Source organism: Malus domestica, chromosome 11, assembly GCF_042453785.1.
Source record: "Malus domestica chromosome 11, GDT2T_hap1".
NCBI lineage: Eukaryota > Viridiplantae > Streptophyta > Magnoliopsida > Rosales > Rosaceae > Malus > Malus domestica.
In genome coordinates, this window is record NC_091671.1 from 1256077 (window position 1) to 1275140 (window position 19064).

The 19064-nt window shown below is 37.4% G+C and overlaps 4 long non-coding RNA genes across 5 annotated transcripts; 3 read left to right on the plus strand and 1 right to left on the minus strand.

Annotated features, from left to right (window-relative positions):
• Positions 1-2293, minus strand: LOC139189609 (uncharacterized). The gene is made up of 3 exons (XR_011573415.1): positions 1772-2293; positions 1097-1155; positions 1-252 (listed from the first exon to the last, which is right to left on the minus strand). It is a non-coding gene; the product is annotated as an uncharacterized lncRNA (long non-coding RNA).
• Positions 2294-5403: 3110 nt separating this feature from the next.
• LOC114819821 (uncharacterized) lies at positions 5404-6211 on the plus strand. Its single transcript, XR_003767125.2, has 2 exons — positions 5404-5668; positions 5737-6211. It is a non-coding gene; the product is annotated as an uncharacterized lncRNA (long non-coding RNA).
• Positions 6212-9823: 3612 nt separating this feature from the next.
• LOC139189381 (uncharacterized) lies at positions 9824-12387 on the plus strand. Its single transcript, XR_011573310.1, has 5 exons — positions 9824-10044; positions 10129-10288; positions 10395-10463; positions 11162-11220; positions 12169-12387. It is a non-coding gene; the product is annotated as an uncharacterized lncRNA (long non-coding RNA).
• Positions 12388-16345: 3958 nt separating this feature from the next.
• On the plus strand, positions 16346-19064 carry LOC139189380 (uncharacterized). Of its 2 annotated transcripts, XR_011573309.1 has the most exons (6): positions 16346-16484; positions 16620-16753; positions 16838-16997; positions 17104-17172; positions 17871-17929; positions 18878-19064. It is a non-coding gene; the product is annotated as an uncharacterized lncRNA (long non-coding RNA). The 2 variants fall into 2 exon arrangements; XR_011573308.1 differs by lacking the exon at positions 16346-16484 and having other exon boundaries at positions 16522-16753.

Genomic DNA, 19064 nt, shown 5'->3' on the forward strand with positions numbered 1-19064 from the left:
TAGACCCATAAAGTGGGATGATGTTCTCATTACTCGTATTCATTTGAAAATCTGTATTTCCGGCTGACACACCCCGTCCCGAAGGAGGGCATGCTGGCCGTCACGTGAGAGTGACGTAACAATTTACACAGTTCGGAAGCTTTAAAAATACAATTACTAAGATGAAACACCCGAGGGTGAGTCCTACTTTTGTGAATTCTGTCAGAACACCGTTGGATTCCTCGTGGCCACCAAAGCTCTGCTATCAAGAACCTGGAGGGGCGTAAAACAAAATTGAGTGGGTCAGTAAAACAAAGTTTTTCGAAAACCTTTCATTTAAAACATTTATAACCCCTCGCTGTAAAACCTGTATACTTTCCTAGAAAATAGCATAATAGCATAATACTTTTCATAAATCTCAAATCATCAATTTTTCTCAAAAACCATAAAGTATGCCATGTTATAATTTCAAAAACAGAATGAATGATGCATCAATGTAACAGGTGAAATGGTGAATTAACCGGAGACCCTGCAGTTGGTCCTGTACGGTTAATTCTATAGCTCAACATCCAATCTAACCGGAGTCACCTCAGTGACCTGTACGGCACTACACTGCATATAAGTCGGAACTACCTGAAGTAGTATGTACGACATGAATGGTGTAATAATACGCTCTAGTGCTTCTCTTATCAATCATCTGTGTACATAATCTAAGGTCACCTATCAGTCGGAACCCTCTCATGGTCTGTACGACATGTCAGAACCCTCTCATGGTCTGTACGACATGCACCTACTTGGATCCAAGGTGAGCGTGCGGTGCGAGGTGAATAATATAAGCACTAACACTATGATTGCAGGTTATGAGCTATCAACATAATATACATCATCAATGATTCACATGAATAATATAAAACTCACCTGATACTTACATGTGCATCCACAGCACCAATTCACACATATATATATATATGCATCAATTATCAATTCATATAACTCATATCATTCATATCATTCATATTATGCATGCATGGCATTTTAGAAACATACTTTCATTAAAACTCAATTTCTGGGAAAATTCATAGTATATAGGTATAAATAGAAAGTACTGCCCACTCACCTGGAGTTCGCCCAACAACTCCCTAGAACAACACATGAAGGCATCATGACGATCGGCGCCTAGAACAATAATCAAATCCAACCTCAGAAATCACATCGATAGAATATAACTTATATAAAACACATCACTACGCAGTTCGATCCGGAAGATCTACAACTCAGATTTCAAATCCATAACTTCCAGAGGTCCAAAATATACCTCTAGGACAACATCCTAAAATTTCATTACCATTCAACGGTCAGATCTCCGTCAATTTCCAAAACCAAGTGACGGTTAACATTCTATTTTATGAACTTACAACTCCAATTCCGAAAGATCCGTAAATCGGATTCCCAATCCGTAAGTTCCTATAATCCTCAAATATTACGTATTACAACGTATCAAAGTTTGGTGACGATCCAACGGTCGGATCGTCAATTCACATTTTCACCTAACCACGAATCATAACGAACTTAGGTTCAATTATTCAATTTACGTCCATCAATTATCAAAACTGAACCTAGAACCTTAAAAACATGCTAAGAATGACATTGGCGGGCCATTGGCCACTCGCCGCCGCACGGGCCGCCGCGGGTGGCGGTTGGCCGCCCCGGTTCGCCGGAAAATCCAACTATTTCCAAAAATTCTCAAAAAATACAGAATTGAAGATCTCAATGAGTAGAGTAAACTTTATACATGTGGCCAAGGCCAATTTGGCCTGGAAGAGCTCCAATTTCACCAAAGCCGTGAAGAACCCTAAAATTGGGTGATCTTCAATTCAACTTCAATTCAACTCGACCGCTCCAACCAACAATTGGGAATTGTTCTAGGCCTCAAGGGAAGTGTATGAGTAGTGTCAATTGGAAGAAATTGCTTCAGAATTGGCGGATTCCACCGTGGGTGCCCTCGGGCTCGACATGAACTTTTGTCGTGAAATCACGACCAATGACCGTCAAACTCAGGTGGAAATGGAAGCTGGGATGATGCCATGATGATACCAAGTGAAAACTAGGTAAAAATCGCCTAAAAAATGGCCAAATTTGGCCGGAAATCCCTCCGGGTCGTGCGGGTCCACGGGGAGGAACGGGTAACCCGGCTGGGTTCCCTCCTTTTCTTCTTCTCTCCTTTCCCTCCTGTTCTCTTCCTTGATTCGTCACTCAACTTTCTCTCTCTCCTCCCCATTCGACCTCATCTTCTTGTTTCCAGATTGGGCAACCTTGCCCAATCCCGTTTCTTCTCTGTTTTCCTTCATCCCCGTTCTTTTTCTTCACATACACACACACAAAATCCTTCTTTCTCTCATCCCAACCATTCCTTATTTTCTTCAATAAATCTGGGCCGTCCATTTCATAAAAGAAAATTCTAGATTTTACTAAAATTATAATTCCTTAAAATCCCAAATTTCAAATGTTAATAACTTTTTCGATATAACTCCAAATCATGAACCGTCAGCGCCCACATGACCGTAGTGACGAATACTACGAGGATATGTCAAGAAAACGAATCTTAGATGGCACGACACAATGATTAACCTCGAATAATGCGCGTGCCTCAAAGGGCATTTTTGTAAAATCCTTTATTAAAACTTTAAAAACTCTTAAAATTAGGGACGGGCTGTCACACCGGCTCTTTTCTTTCAATTCAACATTAAATTTTGTATTCTTTTTTTTTTTTTTGCAGAGATGATTTTTAAGGGATGACCTATGAGATGTACAGTTGCATTTTCGAAACATAACTCGTAGACCCATAAATTAGGATGATGTTCTAATTACCCATATTCATTCGAAAATTTGTATTTCAAGCTCTTTTGTTTCATTTCAATATTCTAAAAGTTTGGTATTCTTTTTATTTTCGGCGGAGATGATTTTTAAGGGATGATCTATGAGATGTATAGTTGGATTTTCGAAACATAACTTGTAGACCGATAAAGTGAGATGATGTTCTCAGTACCCGTATTCGTTTGAAAATCTGTATTCAGGCTCTTTTCTTTCAATTCAACAATCTAAATGTTTCGTATTCTTTTTATTTTTGGTAGAGATGATCTTTAAGGGATAACCTACAAGGTATACAGTTGGATTTTTGAAACATAAGTCTTAGACCCATAAAATGGGATGATGTTCGCATTATCCGTATTCATTCGAGTCTCTAAAAGTTTTGTATCTTTTTTTTTTTTTTGGCAAAGATGATCCTTAAGAGATGACCTATGAGATGTTCAGATGGATTTTTGAAACATAACTCATAGACCCATAAAGTTGGATGATGTTCTCATTTCCCGTATTCATTCTAAAATCTGTACTTCGGGCTCTTTTCTTTCAATTCAATAGTCAAATAGTTTCGTATTCTTTTTATTTTTGGCATAGATGATCTTTAATGGATGACCTATGAGATGTACTGATAAATTTTTGAAACATAACTCGTAGACCCATAAAGTGAGATTATGTTCTCATTACCCGTATTCATTCGAAAATCTGTATTTCGTGATCTTTTCTTTCAATCAACCAGCCAAAAAGTTTCGTGTTCTTTTTATTTTTGGAATAGATGATCATTAACCGATGACCAATGATATGTATTGTTGGATTTTTAAAACATAGCTCGTAGAACTATAAAGTGGGATGATATTCTCATGACCTGCATTCATTCGAAAAGCTGTATTTCAGCATCTTTTCTTTCAATTAAATAGTCTAGTAGTTTCGTATTCTTTTTATTTTTGGCAAAGATTATCTTTAAGGGATGATCTATGCGATGTACATTTGGGTTTTTGAAACATGACTCGTAAACCCATAAAGTGGGATGATGTCCTCTTTACCCGTATTCATATGAAAATCTATATTTCGGCCACTTTTCTTTCAATTCAACAATCTAAAAGTTTCGTATTCTTTTTATTTTTGGCAAAGATGATCTTTAAGGGATGATCTATGAAATGTACAGTTGAATTTTTGAAACATAACTCGTAGACCCATAAGTGGGATGATGTTCTTATTAATCGTATTCATTCAAAAATCTGTATTTCGGGTTCTTTTCTGTCAATTCAATAGTCTAAAAGTGGTGCGGTTTGAAAGAATAGCAGTGGTGCAGTTTGGAGGAGGTACAACTCCATTGGTCGCAATGGCAGAGATGCCGAGAGAGACGAAGGGTTTTGGGTTTTAGATTATGGATTGGATATAAGGTTGTGAGTGTTGGGGATTGTGAATGGCGCCTCGCCGGATCTAGGTTGTGAGGGAAGGGATTTTCGAGATGGGTTTCGACTATGCAGATGATGTTCTGGGTTCTGATATGAAGGTAGCAACGATAGGACAGGGGATGAAGGACGGCGGGGCGTTGGACGGGAGAGAGGAAAGAGTTTTATTTTATATTTTTCAAAATTTTAATTATACAAAAAACTATTTTTTATTAATTAATCTTTTTTATTTCTTTTTTATTCACATGGTGCAAAATTGGCTACCATGTTAGCACAAATGTGATCCCCATGTTTGCCACAATATCACTTAACTGTTAACTTAACAAATTTTATAACGGTGGTATGAAATTGAAATGAAATAAAAGTAAATGTAAGTGATTGAAATGTTTTTAAAATGTTGTATAAAGTTACAATTGCACCTAAACTTAAGAGTGCAAAATATAATTTACCCTATTTATATTGTCATGTTCATGGCGTATCGTATCCTAGTGTTTAGAGACTTTTCATATTATCATGCCGTTTCATATGATACCACCGTGCTTCAGACTTTACCACAAGTGGAATAAAATTGGAGTCCAAGGCAAACTCAATCCCAACCTTGAGAACATCAACTACGTAGCGAAGGCAAAAATTAAGCTTGAAGCTCTCACAGCAAATGCACCAACCATCTATCCTTGTTCATTCCGCACAATAGCACAAACACCACGAACTCCATCAGCGACATCATCTTCTGCACCATCGAGAGCAAATTATTAATTAAAAACAAGAGTTTCCGCTAAATTCCGAAGACATATATACTCAAAACCAACTTAATTGATCCAACTCCTATTTATCGTATAGATTAAAGGTGAAATCCTTTATAAAAAAGAACGAAATTACCATTTTGTTCCATATGATGGTTTACTAATTAATTATGTTTTTTTTGTTAATTATTTGTAGAAAAAAAAAAAAAACTTTGTTAATTTTATTTGTTTGTACTGTGTTTGTCTCGCATGAATCCCACATCAGATGTGATCACAGAAAGTAGTTTCACTTGAAGTCTATAAACGAGAATTTGTCCCACATCGAAGAAAGACAACTTAAGAGCTAATGCTCTTCCTTATTAAACGAGATTTCTCTTGGTATATATTTTAAGTGTTTTCTTATGGCTATTTGTCCTAGCCAATATCTTAAGATTTGTAACTCTACAACTATTAATGGGAACAATCTCTAATTCTGAGAGTGTAGCCTGACTTTGGTGAATCACATAGATCTTGCAAGTGAGTGTGTGTGAGAGATGAGAGATCTAAGCATCACCATACAAGGTCGAGTTTGTGTGTGAAATCTAAACACCATCATACAAGGTGGAGTTTGAGAAATGAGGATGACGAGAGGAAAAGAAGGCGGGATGAAGATTGACGGAAATGGGAATTCAGGTAACAGACGATTGTTTTCTATTTTTTTTATTTATTCGGTTGTCTTAGCTTTCACCTTGTTCTGTTAGGATATATAGAGAAACTGGGGTACAACGGTAATTTCAAGTTTGCAACAGAGGATGTAGATTGGACCCGCAAAAGATGTCAAAAGAGGAGATGTCATTATGCTTCGATAAAAGATCAAATCTGGGCGTTTTGAATGCATATGGTAAAAGAGTAACAGAAAGAGACTCATGATCTTTATTGTGTGTATCGACAAAAAAGAGCAAAAATTAAATGCATTTCTAAAAAGACCGATGGCCAAAAAACCGATGGCCAAAAAACAATGTATTTATGTTTCGATTTTATTTTTAACTTATTGGGTGCTCCAATAGAAGAAAAATTGTGTATATTTATGTCATAATTTTCTAATTATTTCTCTGCTAGCTGGGTTAATTAATATTGCCCCTATTGATGTATTTTTCTAATGTATTACAAGGTTATTTGTGTTTATTGTCATATATTACGACTTTCTCTAATAAAAGTGGAATATGTTTAGATGTATGTTCGTGTTTATCATACTTCGCTCGGACTTTATTCTAAAAATAGGATAGTTAAGTACAAATATTTCATGACAATGCCAATATAAATTGAATGGAAGCCTAAATTTGTTGTTTTTAATATAATTTGTATTATTATTTTTATCAAATAATCTTAATTATTTTTTAAAATCTTTCATTGGATAGGCATGCATGATTTGAAGTCTTTTTTTCTTTGAACAAACGATAAAGCTAATGAGTTAAATAGTTAGTTGTCAGGGGGGGAAAGGAGATTGAGGGGGATCAAACTTGCATCAGGATGCATAAACATGATTATTTTCCACTACTACAGTGAAGTGTCATCTGCGAGTTGAAGTGTATTCATTTTAGTACTTGAGAAGTTACCATGTTTATAGCTCCATATATGTCATATTCCACACTTGCACTATCATTTAATTCAGATCAAGTATTGCAAGGGTGCCAATATTATTGGTCAAGTATTTACGTTACAGGGTGAGAGCATAAATTGGTATTGAATTCATTATCGACGAGAATATAAGACCTCAAACTTACAAGTAAAGATGAATATCACTACACTAAGGAACAATGCGTTTTATTAAAGACAATACATATTAGACCAACAAAAAATGCCAAAAGAAAAGAGACAATTATATTTCGATAAGATCAAATTTGACCTCATGATGAGGAGTGAGGATCCTCATCAGATCCTATTTGTGAGGATCTCGGGAATTCTCAAATCACATCCGTTCATCATATATTGTGCGGTAAGAAATCATTGTAAATTTTTTATTTAAATTTAATACAAACAGTATCTGACAAAAATTTATCATACGATACACGATGAACATATGTGATTGGAGGATCCTTGGATCCTCACAAAGAGGATGAGTATCCTTAACGAGGAGAAAAAATTAAATGCATTTCTAAAAAGAGGCGATGGCAAATATAATGTATGTACGTACATTTCAATATTATTTGTGGCTTCTGTGTGTGCTCCAATGGAAATTGTACAGATAATTATGCCATCTTCATAAGTCGACCATTTCTCTAAATCTAGCTTATTTTGTGTTATTGTTTCCCCTACAAATATATTACTTCTAATGAGGTAGATGGTTGTTCATTTTATCATCATACGTACGAATTTTTCTCGTTAAAAAAAATGAGATAGGTAGATGATTGTTCGTATTTATCGTTATAATTGGTTAAAATTTTCTCTTAAAACTGTGGGATAATTAAGTACAAATGTTTCACGACAGTTCTTTATGATGGTGGGTATTTAAATTGAAGCTTAAATTTTGTTGTTTTTAATATAATTTGTTTTATTTTTTAGCTAATAATCTGATTTCTTTTCTAAAAAAATGTTTTTGCACTTGACCAGTTACCATGCTAACATTCTCATATCGTGGGGTAGGCCCAATCGAGCCCAATATATATCTCATTCACCCATCGGAGCCAAATAATAAGATAACCCTTTACAAAATGTGGTTTGAATAGTTAATGACATTCTTCTTGATCTAGAAATTGAGAGATTTTTCAGTGTGTTTAAAATATTGAACGAAATATCATGTCATTGTTTAATTAGAGAGACTTGAAGAAAAGAAATTTTGTATTTAATACTAGTATGGTGAAAATTATCATCTAGCCCTAACAAAGAAAATGATACATGTTAATAATAGTTTTGTACTTAATGATATATATTTCGATAGTTAATTTCGGTTGGAGGGTAAATAATGATATGAATAACGCGTCAATTTTACTATAACGAAGTTTCGTGAAATATAATGATCTATATTATCGCTAATTCAAATTATAACGATCATTGTGCGCACCATTTGAATTATACCGAACTTTTAATATATCAACATTGCGCGTCAATTTTATTATGACTCAATTCATTTCTACATAAACGGTCTCCATTATCAACAATTTAAATTACACTTAAACTTCTATACAATGGTCAATATCGCGCCAGTTTTCTTACAAATTAACTTGACGACATTGCACAAGCTCTTTTCTTCTTGGCTCTTACATATGGATTCATGGGCAGCCTGAGTGCTCTTGAGGAGCCACCACTGGAGACGACTTGACATTGTCATCACGTCCCTTCATGACTGTGGCGCACCAATACCACCAACACCCAATGCCCGAGCTCTCTTTTTCTTAGCTCTCATCGACTCGTGGCATTGACCAGAAGTGCTCGCATGGTGATCATGCCGCCCCACCACCAAATCGGTTCCATTCCGGTGATCTGATTCTCCACCGAGTGCATCGTCCCGACCATCAAGAAGATTGATCTTCTTCTTCACTTCAGTGCTTGTAGGATTTACAGGCACCACAGCGACGCTGCCGTCGTCAAATTTAAGGAGCCGGAGTTTATTATTTTGAAGCTCCTTATCGTGCTTCCGATGGAGTCGTATTACGTTCGCTGCAGTGCTTAGGGCCCTGTAGTGAACGCCGGTGTGAGCCGAGAAAACCTGTGCCGACTCGTACACTTCGTGGCATATCGGACATTCGTACCACTCGTCGGGTCTGCTACGGTGCAGGCTGTGTATCCGCCCATCAGCTCCGAGATGAGAGAGAATTTCCACATCAAGCGGCTGAAGGCCCTCCTGGACAGCGTCGTTGTCAGCATGCACCTCAGGACGTGGTGGGGGTATTCGGTGAAAGCTGAGCAGTGGATCAGCCGAGTGAACTGGATGGCTTGCTGCTGCTGCTTGTGGTGGCGCCGTTGATGGGTTTGCGGGATCCATCGTTTTTCTTGACGGAAATGGAGTTGGGAAATGAGGATGAGGAAAGGAATTACAAGGTCGGATAAGTGTTGACGGGAGTCGGAATTTTGGCGAAGCACGACTGTTTTCCTTTTTTTTTTTTTTTTTTTCTTTTTTTTGTTCTGAGAGTTCTGTTAATAGGAGAGTTCAGAATATAAAGAGAAGTTGGCTGAAGGTTGGGGTAAAAGAGTAATTTCAAGTTTGCCAAGAGGATGAAAATTGGACCCACAAAAGATGTCAAAAGAGGAAATATCATTATGTGGACAGCCACATCAGATGCCACATAATGTGGTACACTAATGTGGTATATTAATGTGGTAAGAATAACATTACCCTGTTTTGATAAAATCAAATTAAAGTGTTTTGAATGGATATGGTAACAAAGTATTTGAAAGAAACTTGTGGGCATTATTGTGCATATCCACAAAAAAATAAAAAAAGTAAAAATTAAATGCGTTTGTTAAAAAAACAGATGGCCAAAACCATGGTATTCATTTTCAAAAATTGATCATTCCTCTGCCAGTTAGGTTAATTAATATGTATTTTTCTTACGTACTACATGATTATTCGGGTTTATGGCCATATATTACGACTTTCTCTAATAATAGTGGAATATGTGTAGATGATTGTTCATGTTTTTCATTTTGTTATACATGATAGTTTACTAATGAATTTAGTTTTTTTTTTTAATTATTTGTAAAAAGAAAATTCTTAATTTTGTGTATTTGTGTCACAGCCCGTCCCGGAATTTTTAATTCCGAGGACGTGAAATTACAAAAACGCCCTTAAACGGGATTAAGGTACGTAATTTTGGTGTTTGTTTTACCTAAAATTTCTAAGCTAGTGTTGTGTTGGACTTTAGGTAGGGTCCTATACCCTAATTTCCTCCCCATTTTCCGTAACCTTTCCTTCTCTCTCTTCTTCTTCCATTTCAGATTTTCACTCTCTCTCTCTTACTCTCTAACATACGGACTCACACACAAACCACAATCAAATCTCCACGAACGTCCAAGTTAAGACCACATTTGGACTCCTGGAACTTCCACGATCACGTAGACATCAATTTCAGGTAAGTTCTACTTCGGAAAACCCTAGTTTTCAAAGTACCCGTGAAATGGCACTGTTCATAAACTCTTAAATGGTGGTGTTTTAGCTTAAAACAAGATCACAGCGAGCTTAGTGAGGTCCCAAGGAAGCTCGGAGTGCTTCGTTGGAAGTTTTTGGACGTAAGAACACGGAGATCGACAAGTTCAAAGTTTAGCCGGAGCTTTCGAGGCGTTTTCCGGCGAATCCCCGGCGAGTTAGGAGTCGAGGTAGGTATCAATCTCTTCTTCTCGTCAAGTAATACAACTTTCCTTTTTGTTTCACTCAATTTCGTTGAGTATTGAAGAAGTTATACTCATTTGAAAAAATACCCAGTTTCCGGCGACCTCCGAGGCTTTCGAGGCAGTTTCCGGCCAAACCACGGCGAACTAGGTGTTGTGCAAGGTACCATTCTCTTTGTCTCTTCAAGGGCTACAACTTTCGTTTTTGAATCACTTGATTTCGTTGAGAAATGACAAAGTTATGGCAATTTGAAAAACTGCCCAGAAAACGGCCGCCGGAAAAACCAGTCCGGCGACCCAAGGAAGAAGAAGGTGCTACAGTAAAAATAAAAAATAAAAATAAAATTATTTTAAAAATATGTCGACGTCCGTGACGTCGAGTAGATCACTGTGATATATTCATATACCTAAATTGAACACCGTATGAGAAAGTTATTGAAGATTGTTGGTTAGGTGTTCAAATAACGTTTTATAATTTTCACATTTAGGTGAAAATGTGAATTGATGATCCGACCGTTGGATCGTCACCAAACTTTGATACGTTGTAATACGTAATATTTGAGGATTATTGGAACTTACGGATTGGGAATCCGAGTTACGGATCTTCCGGAATTGGAATTGTAAGTCCATAATATAAAATGTTAACCGTCACTTAGTTTTGGAAATTGACGGAGATCCGACCGTTGGATGGTAATGAAATTTTAGGATGTTGTCCTAGAGGTATAATGTGGACCTCTGGAAGTTATGAATTTAAAATCTGAGTGGCAGATCTTCCGGATCGAACTACGTAGTGACGTATTTTATATAAGTTAAATATTCTATCGATATGAATTCTGAGGTTGGATTTGATTACTATTCTAGGCGGCGATCGTCGTGACGCCTTGATGTGTGGTGCTAGGGAGTTGTTGGACGAACTCCAGGTGAGTGGGCAGTTTTGTTTTCCGTATATATATATACTTGACGTTTCCCAGAAATTGAATTGAAATGAAAATATGTTTAAAATGAAATGCATATGAGTTATGTGGAAAAACGGGAAGTGAAATACCATGCATAGAATTGATATGAAAAGTATATAGAAATGTGAGTTGAAATGCCATGCATGAATTAATATATGATGCATATGTATGAATTGGTGCGGTGGACGCACATGTAAGAATTGATTTATGATGCATATGTATGAAATGGTGCGGTGGACGCACAGGTGAGTATCAGGTGATTATTTAAATACTGTTATGATGATGTTGATATATATTGAGCTCAAATCCTGCACCATGGTTTAGTGCTTATAGTATTCACCGCATCGCACGCTCGCCTTGGATCCAAGTAGATGCTAGTCGTACAGTCCACGCGGAGTGGGTACGACAGACCAGTCGCGAGAGTGTTAGTGAGATTCCGACTGGTGGGTGACCTTAGATTATGTGCACAGATGATTTATGAGAAGCACTAGAGCGTAACTTGCGTGCAGAAGGCCGGACGGGTCACAGAGGTGACTCCGGTAGAGTGATAATGATAGATTTTGAGCTCTAGGTTCAACCGTAAAGGGCTATTAGAGGGCCTACGGTTGATTACTTTCTTGCACCTGATATGATTATGTTGATGCATTCATACCTTATTACTGTTGAGATGATGTGGCATGGCATAATTAATATGAGAAATGTTGAGATGACATGGCATGGCATGATTGATAACGAGATAATGTTGAGATAGTAAAAATGAAGTTTTGAGAATATATATGTATATTTATATTTTACATTTCTGGGAAAGTATACAGGTTTTACGGAGAGGGGTTACAACGTTTTGAGAAATGTTTGGATTTGGAAAAGAATTGTTTTACTGACCCACTCAATTTTGGTTTTGCGCCCCTCCAGGTTCAGGAATCACAAAGGTGTGGTGACTACGAGGAATTCAACGGTGTTCTGACAGATTGGACAAAATTAGGACTCACCTTCGGGTGTATCAATTTAAATTGTATCTTAAAGCTTCCGTACTGTGCAAATGGTTACGTCACTCTCACGTGACGGCCAGCATGCCCTCCTTCGGGACGGGGTGTGTCAGTTGGTATCAGAGCATGGTTGCAATCTTGGACATTTTGAGAAGTTCTAGTGAATTCTGTCAGAACTACACCGCCTCGTAGCAAACCACGTAGTTAGAGGAACTTAGTCTCCCTGATTTAGCGGGTTAGGGGAAACTATTCTTATGGTGATTCAGTATATTAGAAAAATGGACATTTTAAGACGGGTTATGAGTTGAATTTGAATCACTTAAGAGAAATGATGAACCTGAGGGAACAAAGTGACGGATTAACCAATTGGAAAAGATGTTTCGGAATATGCAAGTCAAAGGAATCTTCCTTCTGACAAGGGGTCGAGACGACTACCTGGTTTTGGTTATGAATTTGTATCCTGGTGGAAACAGGAGTATGAATTGTTGTCACCAGAGGAATCAGTCGATTGAGAATTGTTTAAGGACTTGTTTAAGGAAAAGTTTATCCCTCCGGCATTTATCGATGGTAGTAAACAAGAGTTTACAAATATGAGACAAGGAAGGTGATGATCGAGGGATATTATAGAAAGTTTTCAGACTAGCCTCGTTCCATCCAGATATTGTTGTTAATTTGGTGGAGGTGTTATGTTGTTTTAAGCTGGGTGACAAAAGGGAAGTGGTATTTTGGGTGACCACTATCCATTGTAGTTCTTATCAGGAGTATGCTAGATGTTGTTGAATCTTGAGGACTCTGAGAACATAAGCAACGAGAATAAAGAATAATAAGAAATGAATGGGAATTAAAAGAAGACGATAAAGTTAATGATTCGTCATATCAAGGATATAGAAAGATTCAGAGCTTCGAAAGAAGTGAAGCTAGAGTTAATTCTTCCAGCTGAGGTTTTAATGTCGCTGGTCAGAATAAAAGTGATGGATATACTGGTAATCCCAGATATTTGAGACAAGGTGTCTCGAGTAAAGGAAATGTACCTTGTGCAGCAGGTACAAAATTAACACTTTGGGAAATGTGAAATTAATGAATGTGTTTATGTGAACAGAGGGGACACAGAATTGTGAATCGTCCCTAGAATCAGTTGTACTCAATAATTTTCCATGATATCATAGTGTCGATTCAGAAGAGTTATAAACTTAGTAGTTTGGTCAGATTGACTGTGAGTACAGAGAGATTTGATGAGTTATATGTTCAGCCGTACAGGCCACGAGAAGTGGATTCGATTGACACATGCGAAATTGGTGAGTTATAGGCTCGGCCGTACCGACCACGCGGAGTGGATCCGGCCGACGTATTATTGAGATAAGAGTTGAATCAGTCGTATTGATCATTCTAGTTGACTTCGGCTGATATATTTCTTATTATGTATGTTATTACCTTGAGAGTAGTAAATAAATGTAGTTGAGATGAGTGTATGTATTTTGCATTGAGTGACAAAATAGTAATGTTATATCTTTGAGAGTGGTTGCCTACTTATCGAGACAACGATGATTTATCAGTATTGCGGGCTGCAGACCGTAATATTAATAACTCATTCGTGGATTCGTTAAGCAAGCAAACCGGTAGATTATTTTATGTTAGTATTGTACTTATTTGGAATGCTTAATAATAATAGAATATATATTGTATCAGTTAATTCTGTTCCATTAGATTGGTTGGTTATAATTGTGACAAGACGAAATGTTATGGGAAACCAGTACTTTCCATCGATCTGGATGAACAGAGATTACTTTTGTAAGTATGCAAAATGGATTGAGTCAGGCTGTTATTTATGCTGTGAGAGCAAAGAGATTGTTTTCGAAAGGCTGTCAAAAATACTTAGCTCATGTGGTGCTAAATGATGTTGTTTGGAGTAGTGTGAATAATGTCGAAAGAGTTAGACTTTTCTTGATGTCTTCCTTGAAAGTATACCTGGATTGCCTTCAGGCAGAGATATGAGGTTCATTATTGATTTGTTGCCAGGTATAAATTTATATTGGAGATTGGTTCAGGATGAGTTAAGGGAATTGGAAATTCAGTTGAGAGAATTGGTTGATAAAAGTTTTATTCAACCTAGTACAACACTTTTGAGGAGCCCAGTTTGTTGGTGAGGAAGAAAAATGGATCTTGAGACTGTTCATTGATTATAGACAATGGAGTCGGGTAACGATTGAGAACCGTTATCCATGGTGATGTACTGATGTTTATTTAACCAGCTCAGAAGTAATTGCGAAGATTCAAAGATTGAATTGAGATCTGGTTACTACCAATTGAATATTATAAGTGACATTGATCATAAGATGGTTTTCTGGACTCGTTATAGTCTTTATGAAGTTTGGTGATGCTATATGGATACTCATGCTGTTTTATGAGTTATTGGATGAAGTATTCCAATAATGCCTTGATAAATAGATATCATTTTCATTGAAGATATTCTGGTATACTCTAAGCCTAGAGCAGAGCATGTAAACGTATTAAGTCGGTGAAGCAAAGATTAAGAGAACGTTGGTTGTATGCTAAGTTTAGCAAATGCGAATGTTGGATGAATCAAGTGGCATTCTGAGATTGGTTATATCTGCTTAAGGTATTCAAATGAATTCTTAAAAGGCAGCAGAATTGAGAAATTGGAACAACCACAAGCCATAATTGAGATTCGGAAATTCTTAACTTATCAGGCTATTTTGGATGGTTGTGAAAGAATTTTTAGTCATTGTTTTGTCATTGATGAGACTGTTGAGAAAGGAGGTTATGTATGAGTGGGAAGGAAATTGTGAGCAAAGGATTCAACAACTGAAGTATTTCCTCACTCATGCACGTATTTTAGTAATCCCAGAGAATAATGGTAATCATAAATTTTTAGTGATGTTTCTTGAATGGTATTGGATGCATGTTGATGCAAATGTTAGGGTGATTGCATACGTTTCACGATAAATGGAATCTCATGAGATGAATTACCCTACGGGTGACTTGGAAGTCATGATTACCATTCTTGCTGTGAAGTTATGAAGGCATTATATTTAGTAAGAATGCAAGATTTTTACGAATCCAAAAAGTCTTCAATATCCATTACTTGGAAGGATTTTGATATGAGGCAGCGAAAGTGAATTGTATTGCTTAATGAACATGATTGTACGATCAGGGTGATCGTAAAGTTTGTTCTAGCTCAAGCACTTGGCGAGAAGACTACAGTAAGATTAATGTCTGGCACGTTTGCCAAGATTATCTTCTTGTGGATTGGAAACCAACTAAAGTAAAGTTAAGAATGGAAGATCGAGAAGAAGTTATACTTGTTAAGTAACAAGTTAGTACATTTACTCCAGTGTTGAGTAACAACCTTTCCCAGACAGTGCAACATTACTAATTTGTTTTATGGAAAAGAGAATTGGATTACGGAACTGCTAAGTTTCTTAAGTATGTTGGTTGTGCAGTTTCCGAAGTAACGCCATAAGGACCATGAAATGTGTCACGTGAGTCGGTTTTTGATGACTTGTGAATGGAATGTTTCTGGGTAGAGAAAGATTCGATCAAGAAAGAGTTTTAGTAGACCCTGAGACTATGGATGAGTCTCCTCAAAGTATTCAGGTGATTAAGTTAACCTGAAGTAACCAGGAATGGCAAAAGAGATCAACAGATGGATATGCCACTAATCGAGTGTGTAAGGTAAATGGTTTGATATTTTTGGAAAATTCACCGCGAACAGAAATGACGAGAATTGGAAAAGAGACAAGATAAGATTTAGACACATCAGACCATTTTTTTTTTTCACTAAAGGAATCAATAAAGTTGCATACAAGTTTGTGATGCCTTCAGAATTGGCTAAGGCACATAATGTATTTTGTGTTCGATGCGTTGTCACTAAGTGGCAGAGTCGTTACATGGGACTTTGGTGCAACTATTGAGAATTAAGCCGGATCTGATTGGTGAGGAACTAATGTCGACTTTGGATTGGAAAAAGAAGGTCCTAAGAATTAAGACAGAGTAAGTAGTAAAAGATTTGTGAAGGAAATCATTCAGTAGAAAAGTATGTGGGAGAAAGAGAATCGGATGAGAAAGATTTACCCGAAGCTATTGTTGGAGTGTAGATGATTTAGTTGGTTGCTGGAATTTCGGGGACGAAATTCTATAAGGAGGGGAGATTGTCACAGCCCGTCCCGGAATTTTTAATTCCGAGGACGTGAAATTACAAAAACGCCCTTAAACGGGATTAAGGTACGTAATTTTGGTGTTTGTTTTACCTAAAATTTCTAAGCTATTGTTGTGTTGGACTTTAGGTAGGGTCCTATACCCTAATTTCCTCCCCATTTTCCGTAACCTTTCCTTCTCTCTCTTCTTCTTCCATTTCAGATTTTCACTCTCTCTCTCTTACTCTCTAACATACGGACTCACACACAAACCACAATCAAATCTCCACGAACGTCCAAGTTAAGACCACATTTGGACTCCTGGAACTTCCACGATCACGTAGACATCAATTTCAGGTAAGTTCTACTTCGGAAAACCCTAGTTTTCAAAGTACCCGTGAAATGGCACTGTTCATAAACTCTTAAATGGTGGTGTTTTAGCTTAAAACAAGATCACAGCGAGCTTAGTGAGGTCCCAAGGAAGCTCGGAGTGCTTCGTTGGAAGTTTTTGGACGTAAGAACACGGAGATCGACAAGTTCAAAGTTTAGCCGGAGCTTTCGAGGCGTTTTCCGGCGAATCCCCGGCGAGTTAGGAGTCGAGGTAGGTATCAATCTCTTCTTCTCGTCAAGTAATACAACTTTCCTTTTTGTTTCACTCAATTTCGTTGAGTATTGAAGAAGTTATACTCATTTGAAAAAATACCCAGTTTCCGGCGACCTCCGAGGCTTTCGAGGCAGTTTCCGGCCAAACCACGGCGAACTAGGTGTTGTGCAAGGTACCATTCTCTTTGTCTCTTCAAGGGCTACAACTTTCGTTTTTGAATCACTTGATTTCGTTGAGAAATGACAAAGTTATGGCAATTTGAAAAACTGCCCAGAAAACGGCCGCCGGAAAAACCAGTCCGGCGACCCAAGGAAGAAGAAGGTGCTACAGTAAAAATAAAAAATAAAAATAAAATTATTTTAAAAATATGTCGACGTCCGTGACGTCGAGTAGATCACTGTGATATATTCATATACCTAAATTGAACACCGTATGAGAAAGTTATTGAAGATTGTTGGTTAGGTGTTCAAATAACGTTTTATAATTTTCACATTTAGGTGAAAATGTGAATTGATGATCCGACCGTTGGATCGTCACCAAACTTTGATACGTTGTAATACGTAATATTTGAGGATTATTGGAACTTACGGATTGGGAATCCGAGTTACGGATCTTCCGGAATTGGAATTGTAAGTCCATAATATAAAATGTTAACCGTCACTTAGTTTTGGAAATTGACGGAGATCCGACCGTTGGATGGTAATGAAATTTTAGGATGTTGTCCTAGAGGTATAATGTGGACCTCTGGAAGTTATGAATTTAAAATCTGAGTGGCAGATCTTCCGGATCGAACTACGTAGTGACGTATTTTATATAAGTTAAATATTCTATCGATATGAATTCTGAGGTTGGATTTGATTACTATTCTAGGCGGCGATCGTCGTGACGCCTTGATGTGTGGTGCTAGGGAGTTGTTGGACGAACTCCAGGTGAGTGGGCAGTTTTGTTTTCCGTATATATATATACTTGACGTTTCCCAGAAATTGAATTGAAATGAAAATATGTTTAAAATGAAATGCATATGAGTTATGTGGAAAAACGGGAAGTGAAATACCATGCATAGAATTGATATGAAAAGTATATAGAAATGTGAGTTGAAATGCCATGCATGAATTAATATATGATGCATATGTATGAATTGGTGCGGTGGACGCACATGTAAGAATTGATTTATGATGCATATGTATGAAATGGTGCGGTGGACGCACAGGTGAGTATCAGGTGATTATTTAAATACTGTTATGATGATGTTGATATATATTGAGCTCAAATCCTGCACCATGGTTTAGTGCTTATAGTATTCACCGCATCGCACGCTCGCCTTGGATCCAAGTAGATGCTAGTCGTACAGTCCACGCGGAGTGGGTACGACAGACCAGTCGCGAGAGTGTTAGTGAGATTCCGACTGGTGGGTGACCTTAGATTATGTGCACAGATGATTTATGAGAAGCACTAGAGCGTAACTTGCGTGCAGAAGGCCGGACGGGTCACAGAGGTGACTCCGGTAGAGTGATAATGATAGATTTTGAGCTCTAGGTTCAACCGTAAAGGGCTATTAGAGGGCCTACGGTTGATTACTTTCTTGCACCTGATATGATTATGTTGATGCATTCATACCTTATTACTGTTGAGATGATGTGGCATGGCATAATTAATATGAGAAATGTTGAGATGACATGGCATGGCATGATTGATAACGAGATAATGTTGAGATAGTAAAAATGAAGTTTTGAGAATATATATGTATATTTATATTTTACATTTCTGGGAAAGTATACAGGTTTTACGGAGAGGGGTTACAACGTTTTGAGAAATGTTTGGATTTGGAAAAGAATTGTTTTACTGACCCACTCAATTTTGGTTTTGCGCCCCTCCAGGTTCAGGAATCACAAAGGTGTGGTGACTACGAGGAATTCAACGGTGTTCTGACAGATTGGACAAAATTAGGACTCACCTTCGGGTGTATCAATTTAAATTGTATCTTAAAGCTTCCGTACTGTGCAAATGGTTACGTCACTCTCACGTGACGGCCAGCATGCCCTCCTTCGGGACGGGGTGTGTCAA